Source organism: Euleptes europaea, chromosome 6 (genome assembly GCF_029931775.1).
Source record: "Euleptes europaea isolate rEulEur1 chromosome 6, rEulEur1.hap1, whole genome shotgun sequence".
NCBI lineage: Eukaryota > Metazoa > Chordata > Lepidosauria > Squamata > Sphaerodactylidae > Euleptes > Euleptes europaea.
The window spans coordinates 54,732,298-54,759,622 of record NC_079317.1 but is presented as its reverse complement, the minus strand read 5'-3'; the positions used below and the strand labels follow the sequence as shown (position 1 = coordinate 54,759,622).

At 41.5% G+C, this 27,325-nt stretch overlaps 1 protein-coding gene across 1 annotated transcript in view; it reads left to right on the top strand.

The window, feature by feature from the left end:
• RGS6 (regulator of G protein signaling 6) overlaps positions 1 to 27,325 on the top strand; it is a 242,709-nt gene that overhangs the window by 49,657 nt on the left and 165,727 nt on the right. The window lies entirely within an intron of this gene.

Genomic DNA, 27,325 nt, shown 5'->3' with positions numbered 1-27,325 from the left:
ATTCAGCCAGCCTGCAATTAGCTATCTCAAGTGAAGAGAAATCTCAAAATGGCCATTTCTCTAGTGTATTCATGTTAAATTACTTTAATTCAATCTGTTTTACTCTTTTGCCTGGCTTTGAATGAGGAGGCCCCTTCTCTGATGAAAAATTGTGGTGGGAAGAAGTGGACGTTGCTTAATGGGGTGTACAAAGGGGTGATACAAGCAAATTAGCTAACCATTTGCATCAGAAAGGTGGATCCATCAGCTTATGGTGTTATGATTTCTTATGGTGTTATGATATTATGGTCCTGCTGTACTGGCAATGACAGAACCAAAATGCATAATAGGTTTGTTCACTAAGTGATTCTGGGTTCCCCAGACTGAACTGGTTTTCCCTGCAGTCACCCAGAGAAATGTCATTTTAAAGGACAGAGGGAGTCTTTTTCAGCTTGAACTGCTGCTTGGGTGGGAGAAGGGGCTCCTGCCTCCTCCCATGCTGTTTTCAGACCCCTGCCTGGAGTTGTTAACTTAACTTTGGAGCAGCATGTGGAGTATTCCAAGCATGCGCTGCTCCAAACTTTTGTAAATAGCTCGGGGGGGGGGGGGAACAAGTTGGGTTTGAGAAACCCGGAATCATTGAGGCAACAAACATGGTGTATTTTGGTCCTCAGTCTCTGTCAAAAGTTGTACACAGGTTGTATCAAGGTTGGTGATAGGTTGGTCAAAACAAAACCACAGAGTGTTATCACAGCAAGGATAAAATAACAAAAATATAGAATGTAAGCACTTTTACAAGCATTGGTTTTCTAAGCCCAGAGGTTACCTGACAGACTGAGTTCAAACAGAGTTCCTGTCTCCAAGGCAGGTACTCTGGCCAGCAAGGCCCATCTAGTATAGAATCAAGAAGTGACCCAAACACAGATGTAATCCAGACCAAGGGCACACATCAGAATGAAAGATCTTCCTTTATGTCAAACGATCCATGTTGACTTGATTCTAGTTGATGAATCAAATTTGTTGCTATAGCAGCTGACCTTAACCAGTCAAGTATGTTGCTAACAGGGGCCTCATGTTGGCAACACACCAATCAGGTACCTTTTCCCACCCATGGGTCCTTGTGCTAACAAGATGGAATGTGTGGGCAAGACTCCCTTCCTGAGTTCTTGGCCTTGAAACTTACAGGCCCAGTGATTTCACTGGCACCTGTGCTGATTCCCCTTTTTCCTTATCTTGCTTTCTGAAATTGAAGTCATCATGACTTTGAGGGAAGCCGGTATGATTTTTGTGTAGGCGTCAAGCCTAGGGTTTCCAGGTCACTTGGATTGGCAGGCAATCCATCAGCCAGCTCAAGAGTGGCAATTGCATGTGCGCACAACTGCATGCACACGATCCTCGCCCCAGCTCAGCCCCAAAAACCTCCCGCCAGAGGAGAGGGGGAACCTGGCAACTCTACTCTATCCTGAACCAATGTTTCTAAAAGGACAAGAGACTGCCATGCAAACAAGTCTCCTGATAGTCTCATGTGTTCTCAAGCTGCAAACAAGAGATGCATTTATTTATTTTTATACTGCTTTTCTCCCCAGTTAGGGTTCAGCGCAGCAAAAAATGTCATTCTCCCTTCCTCCATTTTATCACAACTCTATGAGGTAGATCGGGCTGAGAGTATGTCATGGGCCCAAGGTCACCCAGCAAGCTTTGAGGTAGAAGTGGAGATTCAAACCCGGTTCTCCCAGGATTCTAGTACCAGGATTCTATCCATTATGTCATGCTGGCTTTAGCCACTCTGACAACCTCTCCCACAGTGTCTCTTTCCATTCTGATAATGTTCATCATGACTGTGAGCATTAAACAATGTCCTCACAGTACCCTTCTGCAAAAGTACCAGTCAATGCGCAGCCATCCGTCATCGCCTTTCATGCAGAACACACATACTCACTACTAGGAAGAACTCACAGCACCTTACTTCTCAGAGTCCTATATGGTCCACTGATTCGAAGGACATCAGCTAACACCTGCAGCTACAGTCTCTCAGGTTCTCCTCAAGTTGGAAAATCAGTTCCGCCAAGGAGCCCCAACACAGTGAGCAGCCTGCAAAATAACACTGGTCAGGGACAGAGCCAGCCAGTGAAGGAAGGAGTCGCTCAGTGTGATCGCACATGGTTTGCATGCAGAAGGCTGCAGGTTCAGTCGCCATTTACCAGGATTTACTTCATCTGATCCTAAAAGGGATCTCAGGTAGCAGAGCTGGGAAGTTTCTGCCTGAGTCCTAGGACAGCCAGTCTCAGTCCCGGTAGCCAGTATTGTACAATTGTATTGGTTTATTTATTATATATCTACCTCACTTTTCAGCTAGATTGGTTCCCAGTTTACATTTCAAAACAGTAACAATATACTGTTCTAGGCAATGATGACTAAAGCCCTCTCAGAAAGCTTCCTGTACACTTGGTTTCTGTTGCTATAGGTTGACCCGTAGTCTGACTCTGTATAAGACAGAATCATATTTACACAGTTCCTTCAGTGGGAAGGGACTAAAACTCAGTGTAGAAGGTCCCAGGTTCAGTCCTTCTCTGCTTAATTGTCTGCAGGCAGCTGATGGTGAAAGACTTTTCTCCTAAAGAGCTGCTGCCAGTCAGTGCTGCCAACTTTTTCTGCCTTTCCTTTTTGGTTCAAAGTAGCTTATAAAACCAAATTTGAAACATACCAGCTACAATAAAACTCCCAATAACATCTCCCCCTTATGCATGCACAATGCATTCCATTAAAAAGCCTAGCAAATAGAATAGCTTTGCAACATTTCCTTAAACTTTCCAGAGGCGATGCCTCCCTCGCTTCCTCAGGGACCCCGTTCCATGAAATGGGAGCTCTGATTGAAGAAGCATGCACCCTGATTAAAATATAGTGGAGGGACCTTCAGTGTGGGAACATCCAGTAGGTTGCAACCTGAAGACCATTGCTGACACATAAGGAAATAAATGATCCTTTAGATATTTAGGTTCTAGGCCATAAAGGGCTTCAATAGCCATAACCAGTACCTGGAATTGAACTTAGAAACAAACTGGGAGCCAATATAACTGTTTTAAAATAGGCACGCTGTTCCTGTTGGAAAGCTAATAATAATCAGGTTGCCACATTCTGGATCTGTTGCAGTTTCTGAGGTTTCTTCAGGGGCAGCCCAAACTAAAATACTTATAGGAACCCAACTGCAAGGTTACAAAAGCATAGATTAACATGGCCATGTCTGCTGAATCTAAGAATGGCATCTAGATGGATTAGTGTTCTGTCTTGGAATGCTTTGTATGTTCACATTCCAGTTCAGGGCTTTTTTTTGTGGTGGTGTGTGTGTGTGTGTTAAGTGCCGTCAAGTCGCTTCCGACTCATGGCGACCCTATGAATGAAAATCCTCCAAAATGTCCTATCTTTGACAGCCTTGCTCAGATCTTGCAAATTGAAGGCTGTGGCTTCCTTTATTGAGTCAATCCATCTCTTGTTGGGTCTTCCTCTTTTCCTGCTGCCCTCAACTTTTCCTATCATGACGGTCTTTTCCAGTGACTCTTGTCGTCTCATGACGTGACCAAAATACGACAGCCTCAGTTTAGTCATTTTAGCTTCCAGGGTCAGTTCAGGCTTGATTTGATCTATAACCCACTGATTTGTTTTTGTGGCAAATTTTTTTGGTGGTACTTACTGGTATGTGTATGTGTGTGTAGCAGTACCTTTTTGCAGGCAGGGAGTACCAATACCTTTTGGGAGGTGGGGAGCTCCCCTAAGTCCTGAGGGAGGAATTGGTGGAAAGCTGTGCAAATTTATATATGAGTATTGGCACACACACACACACAAAAGCATTGCTAAAGGTAGTCTAGGAGATGAGACATCTGCATATAGAAACAGTATATCACAGACCTCCCCACAGAAGCATTCAAGACCTCCTGTAGTGCCAAGGATTCCACCTGTTTTGCAAAGGAGGGAGAAACAACACATTAGGACAGTAGACGCAGAGTTGACAGTTTTTATTAAAAAGTAACAATGGTGGAATGCATTCTGACTGATGATGGGAAAGCTTCCTAACCCCAAGGGTGCCATAGAATTAGCTCAGGTTCCTCAACCTTTCTCAGATGACCTAGGAGGTAATAGGAATTATAGTTTCCAGAGACTGCAATGGCAGAATGAAAATAATTCCAGGTCTTACAGATGAAACAATCCATTCCTCCGGCTGTTGTGTTTCCTTTACTGGAGTGGGTTTTGGGAAAGGATGCTAGTATAGCTGTGATTTCTAGCACTATGACAAGTGTTAAACAAGCCTAAATTTCAGAATGGTTTGGGTTGGTTCATAACAGTCCATTGTTTCCCAGCTGGTGGAGTTTGTTTCCAAATTACCACCTTCCAATCTAGTTCAGAGTTTTGTGCCATTTCTAGTTCTGACAGCATTTCAGAAGCACTGAATTGCCAGCTTTTTGATCATGAGAGCAGTTCGCAGTCCACATCCACAGGCCACTGAATTTACTAATATAGAAATGAGGCAGGCTGCATCTTCCTCAAAAACTCAGGGTCCTGTGTTCGAAGCACCCCAAATAGCCCAGCTAAGCCTGAGCTCGTCAGAGCCTGGGAGCTAAGCAGGGTCGGCCACTGTTAACGCTTGGATGGGAGACCACCAAGGAGGCAGGCAATGGCAAACCCCACCTCTGCTCACCTGATGCCTTGAACGCCCCGTGAATGGGGTTGCCATGAGTTGGTTGCAACTCGATGGCATGTTCTTCTTCTACTTTTGTACTGAGTAAAGAACAGCAGCATGCATCAGAAGCAAGGCCTTGTAAGCAACCAGGCATCTCACTCACCCACTTACCAGTACTGTTCAGAAGCACTGAGAAGAGCCCTGCCAGAACTCCAAGCCCTAGGTGAGTGTCACAGTGCTTCATATAAATAGATCAATGGGGTTGAACGGGAAAGCAAGTTTTCCTCTTCCCTGAGGACAAATGCCTCTCCTACTTCCAAACATAAAGGCATTTATGCTGTCACAATGATCAGTTAAGGCATTGGGTCAAGTATCACTCCCAGGTAACTGCTCATCTGTACTAGAAGGGGAACATTTATCTCCTGCTTCATGATTACCCTTGTTGACTGACCAGTAAGCTGAACACAGAACAGATTATCTGTGTACTGTAGAAGTTTTTCTCCTTATCCCATGAGTCCTGTAAGGCTGATGAGGAGATGAAACATTAGAACCTGTGAGTTCTTTTAGTAAACTGCCATTCATGGAGGTTATTTTGGATATTACTCTGTGAAGTGAGGAAAGCAGGCGCATAAGTGCATTTATATTTAATAATTCTGGTATAACTGGGCACCAGATGGAAGGGAATGCACATCTTGGCACAGGTGTGAATCACAGCTTTTCCCTTTGAATATCAGACAAAGTGAAATTCACTTGCAAATCACTTGTAACATTTGAAGTCACCCTAAATCATTGTTTGGTCTTGGAGTTTGTACGCTTTATGACTTGTAGTGCTTTCCATGTTTGCTTTCTCATTTAAATGAAAAAAGGGAAGCACTTTTCTTTGCATGGATATATTTTTACTGTAAACTTTAAAAAATTGCTTACCATCAAAATAACATGAAAAAGGAGTGGAAACATCATACAGAGTTCTGGAGGAGTTGCTGTCCTGTATGCTTGCTTAGTTAATATTTTCATTTATACTCTGCCTTTCTTGCTGGATAAAAAAAATAAAAAAATGATAAAAAAAACCTTTTCGGTTATTAGCAGGTGGATTACAAGATATGATAACATTTGACTCTAACAGCAAAGATTCCTATTAAGACAAAAAATGCAGTTGGGATTGTAAAATGGGGGGGGGGGGAATCCAAACGAAACATAGAATCATACCGGTAGAATTGGAAGCAAGCATATCTGTCTAAGGCAACAAGCCGTGAGTATAGGAAAGACTTTATCCCTAATAAAAGTCACCTCCTGAGCTGGGACATTATGTTGCAGCTTTACTTCCTCTACAAGAATGCCCTCTTGAACAATTCTGTTTTGCACATTTTGTGAAATTATAAAAGTGTGGGGTCTTCTTATTAGTCTTAGTCAGACTATTCCACGATGTCGGAGCCACCACAGAGAATGTGCATGAATGGGCAGTTGCTGATTTTACCTGTGCTCATGGTGGCACCTTCAAAAGGTTTTGCTCAGATGAGCGTAGCTGTTGCAGTGGAACATAGCAAGAGAGACCGTCCTGCAGGTATGTTCGTCCAGTGCCTTCAAGGGCTTTATAGGTGATAGTTAACACCTTGTTGGTAACCAGTGGGAATGATATGCAGATTCTGCTTGGCACCTGATTGTAGATGGGCTGTGTTGTTCTGTACCAACTGTAGTTTATGAGTTGTCTTTAAGGCCAGACCCATGTAAAGTGTATTATAGTAATCTAGTCTCAAGGTAACCATACCATGGAACCATGTGGCCCGGTCAGAGGAAAACAATACATTTGTGTTTAGTCTCTAAAATTCAGTAAGTGGGGGAAGTGAGGACTACAAAGATGTATTTCTGGTGATGAGATACAAACAGGCAATAGATGTAAGGGCAAAACTGATGCAGAATCTGGTTGATGGTTCTGAAGAGACAGGCCTTATGGTGCCGATAGATTCCTTTTTACCTCCAGTTCTGAGAAATGCAAGGGCTGGAAGTATCTCTGTCTCATTAGGAGTGCACTGCTGAACCATGCAACTTCTTTCCTGTTGTGCCCTGCCCATTTATATTGCCTATCTTTGAGATAAACTATGTCAAGCCCAAACTTCAAAATGCCAAGAGACTCTTTTGCTTGTTTTTAGCTGAGCAAGGAAGCATGAGATGTTCCAAGGTCACCTATTTTTGTCTGCTGTATAGAACTACTCCAGATGTATACGTGTCATGACAGCCTGATCTCATTTGAACATAGTGGACATATTTAAGGATATAGCAGTATAATGGAAATCAATTAAGAGGGTTTTTTCCTCTAAGAGAAAAAAGTTAAGAAAGAAATAGAGAGAGAGAAGGGAAAAGAGGAAGAAGCAATTAGTTACAATGTCCAGCGATCTTCTCCACTTAAAGGTTTAAACAGACAATATGACTGAACTGGCAAATTTTAGTTTGTACTTTTCCTGCAAACTGAGGTTCCAGATTGAGATAAAATCTGGGGAAAGCACAAGCCACAGTCTGCCAGTTCTGCTGCAATGGCAAACTGTGATTTGCTGCAAAAGTGGAAATAACATTTATTGACTATGTGCAGAAGAGGTATATGGGAGACCCTAATCCTAATGCCAATGAATTTGATGGATAGTAGATTCAGGAGAGACAAAAGCAAATACTTCTTCACACGACTTGTGGAACTCATTTCCCTATGATGTAGAGCTGGCTACTAGTGTAACTGGCTTTAAAGGAGGGTTAGGTAGATACATGGTTATGAAAAGATAAATTGTTATTAGCCATGATGACTAAATAGAACCTCCATCTTTAGTGACAGAATACCACTGAATGCCAGTTACTGGATGGGAGCAGCCTGTGTGGATACATTCTATGCATATTTTCTCAAAACTACTTCCATGTTCAGTGAAGCCAATTCCAAAAAAAGTATACACAATGGTAAATCTAAGTACTCAAGAATGCGTGGTTGAAAATCACCTACACTTTCTCTCACAGGATGGGACCACGAGACATTTTATGGTAACATTTTTAATGAGCCATTAAAGACATCCAGTTCTTTTTGCAATAAAATTGATCATGGGGTCAGCATGAATGCTTTGAGGCAACTTACTTGATTAAAGCCTTGTTTATCCAATTGCACTTTCTTTTCCTGTTTAGTTTAGAGGCATTATCAAAAAATATAATGTCCAGCTTCTACATCAATATAAATATCCACATACTACTATTTTTATTTACCATGAGGGATGATATTATTTATTTAAATAGTACTTTTTTCTTCTTTCTTCATCAGTGATGTACGTGTTATAAATCAGTCATCCACTCATAACTTTAAGAGCTAAACAACATATTCAGATTACTGAAGATACAGCCTCATTAGGACTGTTCCCCTTCAGAATCGAGGCTGAGGACTGCACATTTGAATGCTACCTGTTTACACACACACACACGCACACAAAAAAAAAACATAGGAAGCTAACATATCAAAGTGAGGGCTAAGCTAGAATTTTCTCCCTGATAACCTAACTTCCCACGTTCATGAAGTGTTTTTTTTAAAGACATGTATCAAGTTATGTGGCTTGTACTTGAAGAGGTAGATCCAAGTTAATAGTATGTTTTTAATGTAGTAATTAGCCTCAGATGTAGTAATTAGCTTTGTTTTTTCCTCATAACTATCATACAAATGCTGTATTTTTGGTAGCATGACTTCTGGAGATATTGGTCCCTTCTGTCATTAGAAGTGCTGTGTTAGCAGCCTGTAAAGTTCCATTACATATGAGACCAAGAAGTCTTTCAAGTTAAATCAACTGGAGTGCCCCAGAGAATATACATTATTCATAGAAGAATATTCATTTTGATTACATTGATTTTTTCCCTCTGCAGAAAGTTAATTGTTAGGTATTTTTGTCTACAAGTTTTAGAAGATGCTGAGGTATGAACATTTCCATACTAGCTCTTAACCAGGCTATCAGAAATCAATACATCCCGATGCTTAATGGTTTTAGGTTGGATCGAAGAAGGTCCTAATCAACAAAATGACCCTGTTGGCTAGTCTGATGAGGCCCAAGATTTTAAATTTAGATTACTTTGTTCTCTGTCTTGAAACATGCTTAGATATGTTTGCACCAAGATACTGTTCATGACAGACCACAAGCCCTCAATGTAGATGGGCAGGGGGTCAGTTAATGGTATTTAACTTTGTCACACTGGTATAGTATATTGAAAGCTAATGTAGCACACAGGCTAAAAGGCTGAGCTGTGAATGAGAAGTCCCAGGTTCAAATTCAGACCTTAAGCATGCCATTATTCCTTAGCTTGTTTGTAATATGGTAATGATAATAGTAGTTGATCTGTGCTACAGAATTGTTGTAAGGATTGTTAAGATCATGTGAAGCACTTGGAATACTTGAAATGCAGTACATAAAATGCTAACCATCATCATTATTATCATCTATTGTGAACAGCATTTAATTTAACTAGCTTTTATTGTGCAACTGCAAGAACACAATAAGAATCTGGATTACACCAGTTGTCCATCTAGTCTAGTCCAGCATCCTACCTCGCATGGTGGCCAACCAGTTGCTCTGCAGGGCCAACAACAGGGCATAGAGGCTGAGGCGTTCCTCTGATGTTTCCTCCTAGCACTGGGATTCAGAGGTTTACTGCTCTGAGGCTTACTGCCTCTGAATGTGGAGGTTAGCCACCATGGCCAGTAGCTACTGTATCGATAGACCTATCCTCCATGAACTTATCTGATCCCCTTTTAAAGCCATCTATACATGTGACCATTGCTATTCTCTGGCAATGAATTTAATCACTCATTGAGTAAAGAAGTCCTTGCTTTTGTCTGTCCAAAATCTATTGCTTATGAATTCCATTGGATGTCCCTGAGTTCTAGTATTTTGGGATAGGGAGAATATGTTCTTGTCCACTTTCTCCGCCCATGTTTAATTTTATAAACCTCTATCATGTTGTCTTACAACCCTCAATCTTTTTCTTTTTTCTTTTTGTGGAACTGTTGATGAATGCACTTGGGGAGGTAGAGTCACCTTCCCAAAAAGCATTCAGTCAACACAGTAACGTTGTTTGAATCAAGCTTAAGGGTTGCCTCTTTGCTATCAAGAACTTGTTTCTCAGGATGATTCAATATATTTTCTTCCATTTAGATGTAATTCCTGGTGTGTATCAGCTCACATACATAAGGTAACTTTCTCAGAATGCTGAGTATGAAATGCTCTTTGTCCCTGTTGGTTTTATAATAGCTGATGAAACTACAAAACACTTTTATCTGAAAGCATACTAATATGTGCAATGCAAAAATAAATGCTGTTGCATGTCAAAAAGTGTGATGTGGTTATGAAATTTAAGCAGCTTTTAGAAAGAGCCAGGAACAGAAATGTATTTGCAGCCAAATAATAATTCATTAGCAATGTGTTAATCTAACCACTCCACTGCATTCAGATATAATCCAGAAAGATTCTTACTAGCAGTTGAAAAGCAGGGATGGTTTATATATGCAGGTGCTTTTTTAAAAGAGAAGAAAAATAATGGATTAAGGATTCACAAGTAGTTTGATTTCAAAGCATAAGAAACATAGAAAGACAAAAAAATGGAAGTGTTGTGGCTGAGACACTGATTCAGGCACTTGTTGGGCCCCACACAACTGTCCATGGAGCACAGTGGGCTACCAATGGACTTTCAGTCCAGGCGGATTGTGTGAAGATGCTGACTGATTGTATGACCCAGTTCTAGCCTATGTATACTCATAAACTCAGGCTGCATGGTTAATTCCCAGATTTCATTTTGGAAATGCATTCTCTTAAATGGGCCTGTGGATTTGATTTTAGGTGGATAAGATCCTTTTTTAATTTTACTCCCATGTATGGATAGTTGCCTGGTAATGCTGGATTCAGGGCAGATACACTTAAGAATGTAAAAGTGTGGATGTGACAAATGTGTGTTTGCATTAGTGAGCCATGCTTGGCTCCATCTCCTCTTAACTGTACACTTCATGGTGAACCCAAGTTTGTCTCTGTGGAATGTGTGAAATAACCCTGAGTGCTTGACTCATGGGAAAATTATTTCTTCTGAAATGTTCTGCAAACAAATGGTCAAGAAAAGGGCAGTTATACACGCTGTAGCATCCTTCTTTCATTAAAACCATATTGCACCATAAAAACGTGTAATTTGATTATTTTGTACAAGAAACCAAGCCAAGGTGGAGGCATTACAGTGGTATTAACTGGGGAATCTGTGGTTGCAGTCTGAAGCTGAATCCAGCAAAATTACCTTTTTCAGTGAAGTAAACATCCTTTTTGTATTTCAGCTCAAGTAGGATGAGATCTTACTCATGTTCATCTTATGTTCTAAGGCTTTAAGAGGGGAGTGGAAATATTCATGGAGGAGAGGGCTATCCATGTCTACTATTTAAAATGTATACTAGTCATGATGCATACCTCTTCTCTCCAGGATCAGAGGAGCAGGCCTATTACATTAGGTGCTGTGGAACACAGGCAGGATAATGCTGCTGCAGTCTTCTTGCTTGTGGGCTTCCCAGAGGCACCTGGTTGGCCACTGTGTGAACAGACGGCCGGACTTGATGGGCCTTGGTCTGATCCAGCAGGGCTTTTCTTATGTTCATTTTACCCCCAGAGTCAAGTGGGAACAAAACCTACCCATGTACAAAATTGTCCTTCTCTGTCTCACGGTGTTGCATTTTCCATGTGGTGAATAAAGGGGCTGAGATGAACAGGAGGCTGTCCTGCCCCTGAAGGGGGCAAAAACAGCCACTCAGCTGAGCCTATGGGAGTGCTGCTCCAGCATCCAATCACCTTTGAGAAGTGGGATGAAATGTTGGAGGGAAGACAGGGAGACAGCAGGGAGAGCCCAGGTCTGGCTCAGGAAAAAGAGCTGATAGAGTGAAGGGTAGCTCTGCCTGGTAGTGTGGCAGAGTGGTTTAGCTCTATCTCTCATCTCAGTGATGAGCTGACCTCATACCATTTAGTCTGACTCTTGAGAAAGGACAGGTTTATGTGGATGGAATCCTCTGTGTAAGAGAGGATCCAATCTAGTGGCTAGTCAGTGAAAGCCTATTTGTACCTATAAGCAGTAAAGGGAGTTCAAATAACTCTCTGAAGTACAAGCTTGAACTTTTGTGCCTCAGCCAGGTACTCCTTTGACTACCTGGAGACCTGTGCTGCTGATCTGTTCTTGGAAACCCACCTGTATATAAATAAATCTTCGTTGTTATTTATATACAACTCCTGATTCAGTGATCTCTATGTTCTACTTGCTCACCACCAAACTTACCTCTCAGCATTGAACCCAAAGCCTCTACACTTTCTACCTTAAGTACATCTGGTAATTGATGGGAAGGTTTAGAGTTTAAAACAAACCTGGTTCCTTAAAATCATAGGTGGCTGTTTGGGTCCCCTCTGTTGGTAGAAAATGCTTGTAATCAACAGACATCAATAAACTGTCTTCACATAGTAGAGGCTGACTGCCAAGAAATTTTATGTTCAAATTAAATCTCTGTTTTTGAAAAGAAAAAATGCTATGCAGTACTCAGGGAAAGGCTCACAATGAATGGTTTCTGCAGAATTACATTTTTCTTAATACACCTTTGTACAAGGTGCAGCTTAGTCATACTATCCAGACCTCAAAGTTCATCAAAATTTCACTGAGATGAATTTTCATGTCGGTGAAAATCCTTTAAAATCAGTATGCAAATACTGATCAGTATGCAAGGGGGGGGGGATGATGTGGAGAACCTGACTCCTCTGAGCTTTTTACATGAAATAGTAGGTGTGATAATTCTAATTCCTTATCATTTCCAGACAGGGCACCTTATATTGCATAGTGCTTGTGGCAGCAAAACCTTACCATGAATGGTGCATGCCATAAAGAATGGTATTAGAGAATCTCAATTGATGAGAGAAAGGAGGAAGATATGGCAGCACAACGGAGACAGAAAGGTAATGTGGCTGATGAAAGAGATGCAGAGGCAATGTGAGAAAGAGAGATAGGAGGTGTGGGCAAGTGGTGTAGGTGAGACACACACATGTTAAAGAAATTGGGGGAATGAAAGAATTGGATATAAATTGACAGGCATCAGGAAATGGGAAAAGATACATAATCCACTAATTAGGGAAGAATTACGTATGATGGAATTTACCAGCCAAATTTTTGGCTTCAGGCCTCTAGTTCATATTTATAGCGGGCTGTAATGATTATTTTTCTTATAGCTAGGGCCATGGGTAAGGGCACATGGGCTGATATGTGAGCCTAGGATTACTATTTATATCTGTAGTCAAAAAGGGCAAGAGTCCAGTAGCACCTTAAAGACTAACAAAAATATTTTCTGGTAGGGTATGAGCTTTCGTGAGCCACAGCTCACTTCTTCAGATACAGCTAGAATGACATTCTAGCTGTATCTGAAGAAGTGAGCTGTGGCTCACGAAAGCTCATACCCTACCAGAAAATATTTTTGTTAGTCTTTAAGGTGCTACTGGACTCTTGCCCTTTTTGACTACTGAAGAAGTGAGCTGTGGCTCACGAAAGCTCATACCCTACCAGAAAATATTTTTGTTAGTCTTTAAGGTGCTACTGGACTCTTGCCCTTTTTGACTACTGCAAACAGACTAACACGGCTACCCACTATTTATATCTGTGTTTGTTAGTGACTAATTTTAAAAATATTTAATTGAACATGGCAAAAGGAAGCGGAAATAAACACTGCTCTGAGATTCCACTGCCATTTGATGTGGTATCTATTTTTAAAAAGGACAAACTTTTTCAGAGTACCCTCTACCCTCAATTGTTAATATTTATAAATTTAGCACTAAACTGTATACAGGCTACAATCCTTTCATATGGCCACAGCCATTCTTCTTGCTGACAAATTATATATTCTGCAACAGAAAATCAGACACAGCTTTAAGAAGAAATTAAAATACTAACTACAGATGTAGACACTTTTCCTGGTATAAAAAGACAAAAATGAATTTAATGAAAACTCTAAAAATATTTCTACACAATGACGACAACCTGACCTGTTGATTTAAATGGACATATATCTGCCTAATGCTAAATTGGATTGTGATTCTGGGAGTGGTAGCAATTGAAGTATTTCTGAGGAAATCAACTTTCTTGTTAGAGAATCCCACCCATTCACAGAATGACAATTTGCAGGATTGTTTGAGAGCCGTGACAGTTTAACTGACATGAAGTTGTTTTGAATCAACATATCTAATTCCCAACATGGCCCCATTTGTGGATAATTAAATCCAGAAAGTGAAGCCCTGAACAGACAAGACAGGTCTTTCTACAGATGTGAGAGACTGCCATGGTAAGGGAAGTAGGGAAAGCTGAGAACCAATTTGGTGCAGTGTTTAGAGTGTCAGACTGGGGTCTGGGAGACCCAGGTTCAGATCCCCACTCTGCCATCAAATCTTGCTGGGTGACCTTAGGGCCAGTCACTCTGTTTTAGCTAAGTCTATGTCCCAGGGTTGTTTTGAGCATAAAACAGAGGAGACTGATGTAAGGTGCTTTGGGTCCCCAGTTACCACCCTGCCTATAATCTGCCTTTCCTAGGCTTTTCTTAGCCTGGACAGCGCATTGATGGTATAATGAACAAACCTTTATTTTTCCCCTTCTCTTGCTCTCCGTGCACAGTGCCCTCTAATGGCACTCATGCTGACACAGCTAATATCCCCCTTTCCAAAGAGAAGGATAACTAAGCACATCAAATAAACTTATTAAACAATTTCTTAATGTGATGCTGAATTAGCCTGTGAAGGTCACCTCAGCCTTCAGCTTCATGTCAAAGATTATTCTGCCCTGCTGATGTTCAACTGCTAATCCTTTCCATCATGTGGACCTCCAGATATTATATAATCTCTCAGAAAAGCTCGCCTCTCCCTAGCTGGATACCTCCTCATGGGGCAGGGGGCTGGTATGTCTATCAAGGGCATCTCTTGGGTTGTAGTATCCATGTAGGGTATGCTTATGAGACTGCTGGAAAATCTCCAGGCCTCTACCAGCCTTTGCTCAATTGTGAGGGAATAAAAAGAAGAAAAAGAGTTGGTTTTTATATTCCGACCTTTGGTTTGGGGGAGGGGGCTATATGTCCTCTGACTGGTAATGCCATGGTTTTGCCAAGGGAGGACAAACTAGGGTAAGAAAAAGTACTGTTATCGATCTCTATTTGCACTTAAGACACTGAGAACAGGAAGCAGTTTCACATCAGTGGTTTTCAACTAATAGGCAAGGCCCATCCTAACTGTTTTATAATCTCCTTGCCATCTCTTGGGCCATTTGCTGTTGATTAATACTCTGCCTTCCTTTCAAAGCATCTCATCCTACATTTGATTCCCCTTCTATTATAGTGTCTATATTTACTTAATATTTAGGAATAAGATACAGCATTAGTAGAATCACAGACATTAAATAGTAGATAAAGAGGGAAAATGTATATTTAGTTTATGCCCCTTTGGGGGTACGCTAGGCATAAGCATAGGTAACTGTTGCTATGCACTTTCCACATCTGTTCAGCTCTCTGAGGTTGGCACAGAAAGAGTCGGGGACGGGATGAACCTTTTTAATAGGTCCTAGTGAGTTTTTATTAGGAAATGGCTGATTCCTACTGACTTTAATATTAAGAAACCATAAAATTTAAAATGCTGGCACTAAATGTTGTTGCTAAACATCCCTTAAAACATATGAATGGACATATTGTGTAACAAACTGAAATGCACTCTCAAATGCAATTTTTATGCAAGGTGCTGAAAAAAAATCTGTAGAAAGGATAGGAAAGCTGGAGGAGTGGAATATTCTCATTAACAGAACTAGAAAAACAATGAAGCCTTTTTGGGAGAGGCTTTGGGATCTGCTTATTCAGAGTGGCTAGTTCTCTGTATGGTGGGGGTGCTACTTGGAAGCAGGGCAGGGGTGGTTGACCACAACTGCAGTTCAAAGTATTTGTAGTTAAGTTGTACTTATCCTTAGATCCTTGCAGACCAAACCTTCTAATTTCCTGGTCTAGAGCATGGAACCATGACTGTTGAGGTGAAACACAAACTAGCTTTTATTCCCCCCCCCCATTTCCCCTAGACTCCTTGCACGGTGTTCACTCATGTTACTAGACTAAACAGCTAATACTACACAATCTGCTCCTGCTTTCCCTAAATTACAGACCATAGGTCTTCTGGACTAAGAACACATTGCAGTAATCTAATTTAAATGAAATCAGGACATACATCACAGTGGCCAGATCTTTTCTGTCCAGGAAAGGCTGCAGCTGGTTAACCAGTCGAAGCTGGTAAAAGGCACTCTTGGCCACAGCTGCTACCTGCTTATCCAGCAGTAGGCCTGGGTCCAAGAGCATCCCCAGACTTAAGGATCTGTTCCTTCAAGGAGAGTGCAACCCCATCCAGAATGGGTGTCACCTTAAATTCTGGCTCAGACCTTCCACCCACCAGCAGCAATTCCATCTTTTCGGGATTAAGTATTGGGCTAGTGCCACCAGCCACTTCAGTTTCCTATCCAAACAAACAAACTCTGCTCTTGTTCATGCCTTGGCAGCCATCCTGAGAGCAACTGTCTTACTCCTGAATACTGTAGGCAGATGGAAGCATTTGCCGTAGTGATATAGAGAGCTAGAGCACTTGGACCACACATCAGCATTCTGGCCTCGCTTCAGCGTTGGTCTGCTTGTGGTAGCACCAGCAAGATAATATGGTGGAAAGCCCATGACAGTTTTGTCTTGCAATTCTCCTGCAAATGTAGCGAATCCCCAAAGTCTAAACGCATGGCCATCTCCTGCCTGCAGGACCAGCCCACTTCCATAGTGAAACTTCCCCAGGTGTTGCAATCCCTGTTTTTTCCTGATTGAAAATGAAGAATTGCTTCATTTGCGATTGTTTGCCGTGCTTTTCTGTGCACATATCAAACTTCCTTCACCCCTACTTGCCTCATTCGATTTTCCCCCTTCCCGCTGCTTCACCCATCTCTTCTTTTTTTTAAACTCAGGAAATTCCTTTGCCGCCACTGTCCACAGGTTATTTCTATGTATGACAACTGTGTAGATTTGACTGGACTTAGACAGGGAGACTGCACAATTGCCCAGTGATGAGGCTTGGTTTTATGTTAATTTCCCCTCAGGGTCTGTAGCCAGCGTAACCCAGGAGAAAGCCAGTGTATCCCTTCCCTGCTCCAAATTTGGCAATCAGATTGTTACTGTTTATTATATACATAGGTATGGTTTGTGAATACATAAAAAGAAAAATATCATACAAAGGGACACATTTCATTATTCATGATCTAGTGCTAGCTTGGTCTAAATTTAGTAGTAAACTAGCTTCAGCTACTTTCCCCTTAGCGTCAGCAGTGAATGAAAGAGAGGGATGCCAAATTAAATAAAATAATTGAACAGTAATGGAGTATGGGAGAACTTAGACCTTGCATGTAGAGTTAATTCAAGACTGCAAGGTCCCTCAACTCCTCAAAACCCCCCTTCTCAGGCTGTACCCCCAAATCTCCAGGTGTGTCCCAACCCGGAGCTGGCAACCCTACCCATCATGCATGTGGGCCTGGCTCAGCTGGTACTGCCAACTAGGCCAGAGTTTTCCTAGGGAGAGGCTGCCAGGGGAGAGGAGGAAAGCTGAAGATGGGTAGGTTGGATAAAGGTAGGTTGGCTGGTGGATGGGAAGGAGAGTAGGAAGCCGGAAAAGAGGAGATGCTATGGGGCTGCCAGGAAAGGGAAAGAGGAAATAGACGGAGGAATTGGTTGGATATTGATGTATATCTAAATAGAGGTGCTATATCTGATGTTCTGGGCCTTTTAAAGTTGATTTTTTCCCTGCTGAATTGTGTTAAAATCATCCATCAGCTCAAGAAATGGCATTAAATTTAATAACAACTGCAAGAGTGATTCTAGCAGGTTATTGGAAAAACAAGACAAAATGCATCTCAGACAAGACAGATTAGTGAAAGATGGTGTGGGATGCAGTTAAATCAGTAAACAGCATTAAAAATGGGGGAAGGCAAAAGCTGGGAAATACACTGGCTTCCAATGTTATGTAGAAAATATGTATACAACTGACAAATGAAAGGTAAAGGTTTTATGTAATTAAGGTGTAAAATATCTTTGGAAGCAGGGAATATAAATGCGGATAAAGAAAGAAGAACGTTATGTATTTATATGATGCTGTGTAAATTATTGCAATGCTGAGTTGGAAAAAAATAGATTCTTACTATTTAGCTTCTATCCATCATACCCAAGGGAGGCATTTCCAGATGTCAGGGACATCCTGGTCCTCATACTAGATGTCACTACATGAACATCCTTCCCCCACATTATCGCATATTGCTGAAAACTCTAGTTTCCCTGCTGTATTCATTTATTCTGCGTGTTCTACATTGGCGTCTGAAGCAGATATGTTTAATGGTTATGGTCACTTTACTAAGAGTGATTTAACTTGCAGTAGTAGAAAAGGGCAAGAGTCCAGTAGCACCTTAAAGACTAACAAAAATGTTTTCTGGTAGGGAATGAGCTTTCGTGAGCCACAGCTCACTTCTTCAGATACAGCTAGAATGTGAATCCATCTGTCTTTAAGGTAGAGGAGAGTGAATTCAGACAAGCATTAGTATGTAAATGTTAACAGTATGTAAATGTGAATAGCAGGCATGATGGGATTAGGTGTGGTATGCAGAAGAGTCTGTGATGTCCAGGGGAGAGATGGGTGTGGAGAAATCAGCATTGGTAATGAGCCATGAATGCAAGGTCTTTATTCAGCCCAGGTAAATGCATTGACTTTAGTTTGACTATCAACTGTAATTCAGCAGTTTCTCTTTCCAGTCTCCCTTTGAGATTCCTTTGTAAGAGAACTGCTACTCTTAAATCTGCAACAGAATGTCCTGGAAGGTTGAAATGTTCTCCCACTGGTTTTTGAATATTGTGGTTTCTGATGTCAGACTTATGTCCATTTAATCTTTGTCTAAGAGACTGACCTGTTTGTCCAATGAAGATTGTGGAACATCAGCAACATTTACTATATGGGAGAATTGGGGAGGGAGATGGATAGCTAGTGCACACTAGAACAAAAACATTTTGAAAAAGCACCTCCAGATCTTCCCAAAAGGCAAATTATGGATAACTATTTACCAAGTACAAGGATCAGAAATTGGAAGTGGATCAGAAATTGGAAGTGTGCTTGCTTCCGCCGTCCTTATCATTAAGATCATTAAGGATCCTATCGGGAATCATGAAAATACAAATCTAACAAAAACATTAATTTCTTAAAATAAGTGGCACAACATATTGCTTGTTTGGAGAACAGAATGCACAAGACGATATTGATTCATGTTCTGGGTGGAAAGGGGAGTAAAACATAATTAATTCAAACAGTTGCAGGGTAAATGATTCGTAACTCTTGTGCTGTGGAATTAGTTATTATGTTACGGGATGGATGATTAATATAATAATGTTGAGTTGTTTCCCACAGCTATGCATGGACATCTTGGTTTCTATTTACATGTAATGCTATTGCCTGTCTTTTTGCCTGCCTATGATTTTACTATAGTTTTTCTAGGCTAGATGTTCAGACCAAAATTACTTTGTTTTGTGTAACACATCAGAAATAGATGTCAGAATATTAGAGGGTGGAATTTTGATTCTAGATATGAATCCTGTGTTGCCACAAATTTAGCTTTTTTGTTGTTGTTAGGGCAAGGTGAGACCTGTAATATAATAACAACATGTAAATTATTAGATATCTTCATAGGGATTTCATTATAAATTAGAGATGCAAAAAATTGGATGCTATGGTAATGTAGAGTACATGGCGGTGGATCTTGCTGGCTTCCCCATCCCTCAAGTAATTCCCTGTAGATCCTGAGTCTGCTGAGTCTAGGAGACTTATCACAGTATGTTTTGCTTATGAGGGCCCCTGACCCTCAACTGAGAATTTTTGGGGCACACAGAAGGCTGCAGAGGGAAAGGGAGGCCAGGGAAAGATCTACCTTGAGCTTTTTTCTATGTTCATACTACCAGAGAAATCAACCCTTGTTTGCAAGTGCTGGTAATTTTTGTAGGCCTATGATGTAATAAAACTTCACTGGAATTAGGATTATCCTCTGGCCATTATGTTTTTCTAAGTACCTGGAGTGACAACCCCCAACTGCCAGGATACCAGTTCAGACAGCTTGGGTCTGGAGAGAGAGTTGACCATGGATTAAGTGGCAATTTCCTTTGTCCAGTGTAGCCTCTCCTCTTTTCCCTGTTCCCTTCTCTTCTTGGCTGCAGGTTTTCAACAGCCTAATGAACTAATTACAAATGCAATGTTCTATCTACGCTTATAAAGTACTTTTGTAACTTCTAACAGCATAGGTCTGAAAATAGTAGAGAATAGGCTCCTACAGTGTGCGGCTGTGTAAGAATATATGGATGAGGATGAGACCACAGATACCTTTAGGTCTGAGTTGTAACAGGTTCTAATGGAAGAATTAATTTAAGTGAAATTTAATTTTCTTCCAATTATACAGAAACGAACATGGATAATAGCCACCTCTTCTTTAAGAGAACTGGAACTTTGGACAGGATTGCCCTGTTACTCTGGCATTCATAAGCATTTTGATGTAATTGGAAATATAGATATTATTTGCAGCTAAGGTTGCCAACCTCCAGGATGGACTATATATAGGGTTGCCAACCTCCAGGTACTAATTTTAATTAGACGTCTTACTTTGCTGTCCAAATACATAGGAAAGGTACACTCCTTCATGTGTTGAATGGTATGTTGTTTTAATTATTTATCCATTTATTTATTCTATTTATTAGCATTTTATAATGGATGGCATATTATAGAACTATGCACTTTTTCCACAGATTTTTGCACGGAAAGACTGAAGGCTTGAGAAAGTTTACACGAAATGGAATTATACCGGATCTCCATTGTATTACGTCTTGTTTCCGTTGCTCATGTGATGCAATATCTATGAACTCTATTGAAACGAATTTGATAATAATTGAGCCTTTGTGCCTGTATATTTTCACACTGTTTTGTGTTTTGGGGTCTTGTTTTGACCTATTGTCACATATCTTGTTGCTCTAGAAGTGTGACTGTATGAAAATTGTTCTCAATATATTCTCCTAAGCAAGATTTGCATTATTGTTTTCCTAGATTGGAAATAATTGTCTTGAGCCATACTTTGAATTCTATACTCCTGACAGCACTTGCAGGCCGTTGTTTGATTACAACTTCCAGGTACTAGCTGGAGATCTCCTGCTATTACAACTGATCTCCAGCCGATAGAGATCAGTTCACCTGGATAAAATGGCCGATTTGGCAATTGGACTCTATGGCATTGAAGTTCCTCCCCTCCTTAAACCCCGCCCTCCCCAGACTCCATTCCAAAAACCTCCCGCTGGTTTCAAAGAAGGACCTGGCAACCCTAATTTTAGAGCATTATACCCTGCACTGCTCAATCCCCACCCTCGCCAGGCTCCACTCCCAAATCTCCAAAAATTTCCCAACCCAGAGTTGGCAACCCTGTCTGTAGCAGTATAATTAGTATTACAGATATCTTGGCTTGGAGTTTTCATAGACAACATGTAGGTATGAGAGAGACGGATCATTTTCAGTAAACATTATGAATCCAGCTTGGGACTCTGCAGCCTTTTCCAAAGTGGGAATTCTGTATCTATCTGCATCAGGAGTAACAGGCCTACAAGCATGTTGTATTTTCTCTCTAAATTTAATTGTACGTATATATGACAAGTGGGTGACCTCATTTTCCCCAGTATCTCTTTCCCACTATTTCCACTTCCCCTGGCAGCCCCCATAGCCTCTCCCTTGTTCCTGCTGCTTTCTCTCCTTCCCACCTACCAGCCAACCCACCTTTATCTGTGCGCCTGTCTTCAGCTTTCCCTCCTTCCCCCTGGCAGCCTCTCCCTGGGAGAAGTCTTGCTGCATATGACTGTAGTCACTGGCACTGGACCCAGTTGCATGGTGGCAGCCAGTGCCAGCATCATACCAAGTGGTGTGGGTAGTGAACTTTCAGTGGTTGCCAGCAGGCCTATCCCTGGTGAGTTCTCCACCACCAGAGGACATGATCAGGGAGGTGTATGGGACCCTTTCTAGGGCTGTTTCGGTCTCCAAGTCCACCCCTGCTCCTCCACCCCCAAAGTTTTGCTTTATAGAACCTAAGGCTTGGATGGCTCAGCAATATTGTTTTGGTTGCCTAACAACCTCCAAAATAGCAACGGAGAGCTCAGTGGGCATTCTTTTCTTAAAGCTGCAGGCATTGGTTCTGTTATTTTGGGGAGTCCCCATTATGTCAGATTTTTCTGCAAACTTCCTTCAGTTTGTACAGAAATCCCTCATAAGCCCCTAGCCCCATTTCGTGGGTCTTTTAATCCATCCTCACTGGCCCAGTTCAGAATTAGGCATATGATGAAAAAAGTCCACTCCAAATTGCAACACAGTTTGAAATGTACATTGTGTCCTACACTGTTGTTGCAGATGACTGTATTTTTTATTGAGGATCTGTAACTAGTACTCACTGCCAATCTTAGAAGCTCAAGTTGCAACAGCAGAATTCAAGCCATACATCCTTCTCCCCCTTCTACATATATGTATCAAAACAAACTAATTAATCTTACATAGGGAAAATGCTATACAGGCACTTTTTTGTCTGAATACTGCAGATATTGTTTGGAATAAATATTGGTCATGTTGAAATTGCATTGAGAAGCTTAATCAAATAATTAAAGTTAAAATATATTGGGGCAAAATCCAACTGTGCTTTTGTGTGTCTTGCTATTGCTCTGGATTCCAGTAACTCCATGCTTCAAAAATCAATATTCTGCAAGTGAAAGCTTGACTCAGTGAAACCCTTGACTTTTGCAGTCAGCCTCAGTTTGAATACTTCCTTGCAGCTTTATTTATAACTGCGTGTGAGATAATTGAAATGCATGTCAAGCATTGGAATGGAGAACATACCTCACAGCTAAGACTTGTTACAAGTGACACAGTAGTTCATTTTATGCCTAATTTTTTTTTATCCAGGCTGTGTAAATCTGTTCCTGTTCAGCTACTTTCATACTTTATTACAGATGTTAGAAATAAATCGATATTTCTGTTTGATAAGCTTTTGTTCCAAATCAAAAGAGAGAGCATATATTTGTCCTCACAAGTCATTTCTTCCTACTCAATGTATGTTATTGTCTTTTTTGTAATGTATTGGTCCCGGGAGTGGAAGCTTCCTGTTTTCCACTTTAATCCCTGCTTGAGGAATATGTTGATTTTCCTGTGCTTTGGATTTCCAGGAGAATTTCAGAGCCACCTTCTCTTTCCCTTTAGGAATGGGGTTATGCGTACACATATATTTCAACCACAGTTCCTTCCTTAGGAGAAAGAAAAGAAAACCAGGAATCATTCATCTTTATCATATTTTTCCTTTTGGGAATGCTTATCCTCTTAAATTTCTATGGTAAAAAGATAGGAAACGTGGTGATAAGCAGGGTATGAAAGCAACATAGGTTTCAATGGTATAACGTTGACATCACACACACTTCCAACTGTAACTACAAGCTTTATGTAAATATTTGGAAATTAAATTTAGTAACAAAGAAGCCATCTGAGAACTGAGAGGCATGCTTTTTCACTGTATTCATGCCCTTGTGACCCACTCTTTCTCAATAGGAAAGTCATGTAAACTATTTAGATCAGGAATAGTTCATGCATTCACATTCTTATTTATTTAGATATTATACGCCACATTTCTCCCCAGAACAACTTACAACATTGTTCTCCCTGCGTCCATTGTATCCTCGCAACAAGCCTGTGGGGTGGATTAGGCTGAGAGTGTGTGTGCAGACCAAGGTCACCCAGCTCATTTCCTTGGCAGACTGGGGTTTTTGAAACCAGGTCTCCCAGACTGTAGGCTGACACTGGTCACTATACATTGCTGACTCACTGTTCTTGCACTGCCTTTTAGAAGCTGTAGTTATTTTTCTGGGATAGACTATCATTTTGTAGGCAAAGTTCTCTCCTCCTGCCCAGTCTTGCCTGGCTGGCTCTCCACCATCTTACCACAAGCCTTGTGTTCTCCTTAGCCTCATAATTGGATGCAGAGGGGGTTGCTTCACCTTGTTCCTCTCTTCCGCAGATGGCACCTCTTTCATCCTTGAGCTGCACCTGGTTCTCATCATCAGGAGGCTCCCTTTTAACCTCTGCTATCTCCACCCCTCCCCCACTGGCACCTAATCCTTGGCCAGTTTCTTTCTGGCTGATGCCTTGGCCAGTCTCTGGCCTAAGAGGCCAGTGTCTTTCATTATCTCTTTCCCTTGCCTACATGTGTCCTTGCCCCACCCTGCTCTGACTCCTGCCTCCTCCTCATAACCAGACAAATTAGTCACAGGGCTGTTGGGTCTCTGGGCCTTCTCATGTTGCGGCAAGCCCACCTTCCCATTGCTTCCAGCAAGCTCAGCCTTCTGGCTGGTCTGTCCCCCACTGGAAGATAGCCCTGCCCCGGTTGCATCATCCCCACCCCTGCCAGCCTGGGCCTTCTCTACCAGTCTTGGCCTTGCTGCTGGCCTTGTTGGGAGAGGCTGCTCTTGGCTGTTTATACTCCCCCAGACACTGGGAAGGATGCACCCAGTTGAGGCTTCGTCAGCACAAACGGCATCCCTCAGTCTGGGGCTGTCTCTAGACATTTCTCTGGAAACTTCTCAGTCTGTGTCATGATGCCTTCACATGTTCTTGACCATGTAGCACCTAAAAAACATCCACAAGAAAGCTTGTGGATGGCTACTGCACAGGCACAAAGTTGCTCAACATGGTTGCAATTTGAATATTAGACAAAAACATCAAAGTGATGCAATGAGGGACTTGACTTTTGTGTCAACTAGTGTCTACTATCCATCATGCATATTTTACACTGTATTCCTTTGGAATTTTGCTCTGGCAATATTAATTTTTGTATTTGATCTGGATCTCAGTTACCCATGGAGCCTTTAAATGAACAAACGAACATATTAGAATCCTTCATTTTGTCCATCTGTTTGTTCACTTTCATAGTCACTCAACTTCTTCAGTACCTCCATTGTGAATGACCATAAAGGAGCTTTCCTATGGAGGAGGGGATGACCCCTTCGGAGCCCCATAAAATTGGACCCCCTGTCCCAAACTTTACCAAACATTGGGATTCATTCAAAGTGGGCCCTTTGCAGCTACACTGAAAATTTGGTAATTCTACCTCAAAAAATGCCCCCACAGGAGCGTCAAAATTCCCATAGAATATAATGGACCCGAATTTTTCAGGAAACCCGAAAAATGCTGAAATACCCATTTACTGGTATGGGTATTCAGCTTATTTCGGGTTTCCCCCCCAAAAAAATTGGGTCCATTGAATCAGAACCCAAAATTTACCGGGGGGGGGGGGAATGCCCAGTCCTAGATGATACCAAATTGGGAGAAGCAGCAAACACACTGGAAGAGAGAGATAGCATTCAACAAGATCCGAACACACTGGAAAACTGAATGGATGTGAACAAGATGCAGTTCAACAAGAATAAGTGCCAAGTTTTACACCTGGGTAACAAAAATTAGGAACATGCATGCTGGATGGGGGATACACTTCTGGGTTGCAGTATATGTGAATAAGATCTTGGGGTATAGGTGGACCGTAAGTTACATATGAGCAGGCAGTGTGATGCAGTGACAAAAAAAGGCGAATGCGATCTTGGAATATATATACACAGGCATAACATCCAAATCACAACATGTCATTGTCCTACTGTACACTGCATTGGTTAGGCTGCACCTGGAGTACTGTGTGCAGTTCTGGAAGCCTCACTTCAAAAAGGATGTGGACAGAATGGAGCAGATGCAGAGAAGAGTGACGAGGATGATTGGGGCCTGAAGACCAAGTCCTATGAGGAAAGGTTGAGGGACTTGGGAATGTTTAGTGTGGAGAAGAAGAGGTTAAGGGGGACATGATAGCTTTAAGTATTTGAAAGGCTGTCACTTAGAGGAGGGCAGGGAGCTGTTCCTGTTGGCCACAGAGGATAAGACTCGCAGTAATGGATTTAAATTACGGGCAAAAAGGTACCGACTGAGTATTAGGAATTTTTTCCCCCAGTAAGAGTTGTTCAACAATGGAATCAGCTACCCAGGGAGGTGGTGAGCTCCCATTCTCTGGCAGTCTTCAAACAGTGGCTGGACAAACACTTTTCAGGGATGCTCTGGGCTGATCCTGCATTGAGCAGGGGGCTGGACTAGATTGCCTGTATGGCCTCTTCCAACTCTATGATTCTATGATTTTATGCTAGGTAAAAGTGATGGTCATTTTTCTAACTCAGTAACTAATTTGAAGTTGGGATAAATGTTTTCTAGGGTCTGCAAGGGTATCATGGAAATCTGCATACTTGCAATATAACAAGGTAATGATGGCTCAGAAGGCATTTAAGACCACAATACTGTCAACTAAAAAATTGTATCAAATCAGCAGCCTGCCGCGAACAGTTTGTTTAAATTATGTGTCAACATAATGTGGAGGGAAGAAGGAAAGTACAGAATGCTGTAGAAGATCCCAGCAGGCTCCTATAAATCTGACTGAGATTATCCCAGATCTCTACTCAAATAATTCTATATATTCATTATCATGTTGCAGTCTTGAGTGCTGTCTTGCTGGTAACTATGCTTCAGTTATGTGAAAAACATTCAAATTAGAAAGTGGAGGATATTGAAAGACAATTCCTAACATGGGCCAGGTGTTAATAAACACTTCTGGTGGCTTTCTTCTCCAGCAAACACTCTTAATTAATGTTATTTAGGAGTTGAAGTTTAACATATTTTGCAGACTACATTTATATATTCAACTGCAGTACCTGATTTGTACTATTTTTCAACACATATTTTGTTCAAAATACTTTCATTAGAAATAACCTTTTTATTTTTGTTTTTTGTAATGGGTGTACATGAATTCTTGTAAACTAATTACATATTAAGCTGCAGCCGGTCACATCTGACCACAACGTTTTACCACACTGCATTACTCTACATTTCCATTTTTTTGTGGGATTATAGAAGAATTCATTTCTTTGCTAGACACCAAAGATCAGGAACTTTCTATGTGGTTATACCAGCTCTGTGGAGACTCATGACACATTGGCTGCAAAAGATTTGTGATAAAGAACCAGTTGAACTTGGACCTTTACCATGCTTTCCTGAAGGGGGGGGGCAAAGCTCCAAAGCGGCATGAATGCTGGCACAGGGGCGTATATGCTGGTCTCATTCTGGGGAGCCACGGAGCTGTGCAGGCCTCCCCCACTGGTGTTACCACACCAGGCAAAGCCCGGAAGGGAAAGCCCACACCGGCATGTGGCGTTCCCAGGGGCGGAGCTAACATTAATCAGCTTCCAGACCCTTTTCGCCCCATTATTCTTGCTGCGGTGTTGCTGTATCAGCTATTTTGCTGGCATAGCCCTGTGTAACTCAATGGAGGAGTTACATGCGTTTTTAATTTTCTCCCCTTTAATACCGTGTTTTCCCGAAAATAGGACACTGTCTTATATTTATTTTTCCTCAAGAAGACACACTATGGCTTATTTTCAGGGGATGTCTTATTTTTATTAAGTATGGTACAACAATATACATTTATTCAAAGATAGTTAAG